We start from the raw sequence: 2837 nt of genomic DNA, 5'->3' as shown, positions 1-2837 counted from the left end.
CCAGTGGATCCTGCACCGGGGCTGCAGGTGGAGCTGCCTGCCAGTCCCGCGCTGTGCGCTGCCACTCCTCAGCCCTTGGGTGGTCGATGGGACTGGGCGCCATGGAGCAGGGTGTGGCGCTCGTCGGGGAGGCTTGGGCTGCACAGGAGCCCATGGAGGGGGTGGGAGGCTCAGTCATGGCAGGCTGCAGGTCCCGAGCCCTGCCCCATGGGAAGGTAGCTAAGGCCCGGTGAGAAATCGAGCGTAGCACCGGTGGGCTGGCACTGGTGGGGGACCCAGTACACCCTCCACGGCCGCTGGCCTGGGTGCTAAGCCCCTCATTGCCCGGGGCCAGCAGGGCTGGCCGGCTGCTCTGAGTGAGGGGCCCGCCAAGCCCATGCCCACCTGGAACTCCAGCTGGCCTGCAAGAACCGTGCACAGCCCCGGTTCCCGCTCGCGCCTCTCCCTCTATACCTCCCTGCAAGCTGAGGGAGCCGGCTTCCACCTTGGCCAGCCCAGAAAGGGGCTCCCACAATGCAGTGGTGGGCTGAAGGGCTCCTCAAGTGCCGCCAAAGTGGGAGCCCAGGCAGAGGAGGCGCCGAGAGCAAGCGTGGGCTGTGAGGACTGCCAGCACACTGTCACCTCTCACCACCACACCCAGCTAATTTTTGTATTTTTAGTAGAGTCAGGGTTTTGCCATGTTGGCCAGGATGGTCTTGATCTCTTGATCTCGTGATCTGCCCTCCTCGGCCTCCCAATGTGCAGGGATTACAGGCATGAGCCACTGCGCCCAGCCTCTGACACATTTTTATGTTAAATAAGCCAGTACTAAAATTTTTTAGATGTGACATTTGAATAAACTTTGTGGTTCAAGTCAGATTACCTATGATTACCCCTCAGTTATCAGAGTTATACACCTAAATTGAAGAAACAAACCTGATATTTAAGTGGACATAAATTCAATGATAAATGTGAACTCATGGAGAACCTAGACAGCCAACAGCCACTTGTTCATTTTTGAGTTTGGAAGGGCCCTTCTGAATTGTGACATGATGTACCCAAGGTTAAAGGTCCTGAAGTGTTGCTGAAGGACATGTTGACTCTCATACTTGGGCCAGGAATATGTCACAATATTTTCTGAGGGCAGGGACCAGACAGGAGTGTCACATCACCTGACTACTCAGTCAGGAATATGTTACAACCTTCTCCTGACAGCAGGACACAGGTAGCAGAGTCACATCACCTGGGTGCTGAGCCCAGCAATAGGTAACAATGCTTTCTGTGGTTCAAGGCCCAGGCAGGAGAGACACATCACCTGGTACCTAGGCTTAGTGATAAGACAATTTTTCCTGTGGGCAGAGTGCAGGGAAAAATGGAGAGTTGCATCTCTTAGGTGATTGATGCAGAGATATGTCACAAGGCCCTCCGTAAAAAGGGCCCAGGTGAGGGCCTCCTATTTTATATATGTTGGGCCTAGTAATATGTTCTATTGTGCAAAATATTCTGGGCCTGGGTAAAAGAAAAAAGTCACATAACCTGAATGCAGAACTTAGCAATATGTCACGATGCACCCTGTGGGCAGCGCCAAGGCAAGAACAAAGACTCACATTACCTTTATTCTTGATTTAAAGTCCAATGTCTTGTAAGAGAATATTGAATAATGCAAAAATACATGTAGACATGTCTGCGTGTGATTGGTGCTTATACTCACACAGTTCACCACACCACAGGAGAAAACAGATAACCACAGGCTGACCATTAGGGCCAAGGCCAAACAGCAAAATAAGTTCGCCTTTTATCTATTTTCTCCATATCTAAACATCGGAGGTTAAGACTGTGGATAGATCTGAAGATACAGTTTTCTTGTTTTATGGCTTCATCATTCTTTGTTCACTGTCTGATGTTTGGAATTAAGGTGAGCAACAGGTGGGCAGCAGTAGTTAATAAAATAACCAGAGGTAACCACAGGTCGACCTGTGGTTATTTTATTCTATCTGTCCTCTGTTCTTTCTATGGTCACTAACTGTTTCTTCCTTGGAATTGAAGAGAGATGTTGGTAAAGACAGGCTGTCCCCTCCCCTCTGGCAAAAAAGGGATGTTTAGGCTCTTCACCCCCCTGACATCAGAGCTGCACTTTAATGTGGCAGCTATTGGCCACGTGTGGCTACTGGGTGCCTGGAATGTGGCTGGTCTGAATTGCAATGTGTTAGGTAAAATACAGAGTTATTTTCAAAGATTTAGTTCCATATGCGTGAGTGTCTGTGTGTGTGTGTGTGTGTGTATACATATACACACATATATATGTGTGTTTCATTAATAATTTCATATTGCTCTCATATTAAAATGATAGTACTTTGGATATATTGGGTTAATTAGATTGTTACAATCAATTCCACTTGTTTTTTTCTTTTTAAAGTTTGACTACTAGAAAATTTAAAATTCACATGTATCTCACATTTTATTTGAGGATTGCCTCTTTTTAAAATTCTCAGGCTGCCTACGAAAAGGACCAGAAGCCAGGAAGGTCATAAAATCTGAAATTCTAAAATAATTATTATCATATTATTTTTATTTGTGAGTAACCATATATCATTTATAAATGTATATGACCTTATACACAAGGTTAAATACAAATACCCTCTGGGATGGGCCTGGCTCAGCTAAAAGAGGAAGCCCTGGCTGAAAAGGCTGCAGCGTAGGCTGTCACTCTTCACTCAGCCCAGTGTCTGATCACATCTTCTGTCACTCAGGGCCTGAAGGGTCAGGACCTTAACCGTTGTCCAATCAGGCACGCTGGGCTGGGAACCGTCCAATCAGGCACGCAGCTGGAGCAGACAAGATGGCTTCCGGGATTTGGC

Source organism: Hylobates moloch, unplaced genomic scaffold (genome assembly GCF_009828535.3).
Source record: "Hylobates moloch isolate HMO894 unplaced genomic scaffold, HMol_V3 SCAFFOLD_12, whole genome shotgun sequence".
In the NCBI taxonomy this organism is placed as follows: domain Eukaryota; kingdom Metazoa; phylum Chordata; class Mammalia; order Primates; family Hylobatidae; genus Hylobates; species Hylobates moloch.
The sequence above is the reverse complement of the archived record's forward strand: the minus strand, read 5'-3'. Positions refer to the sequence as shown.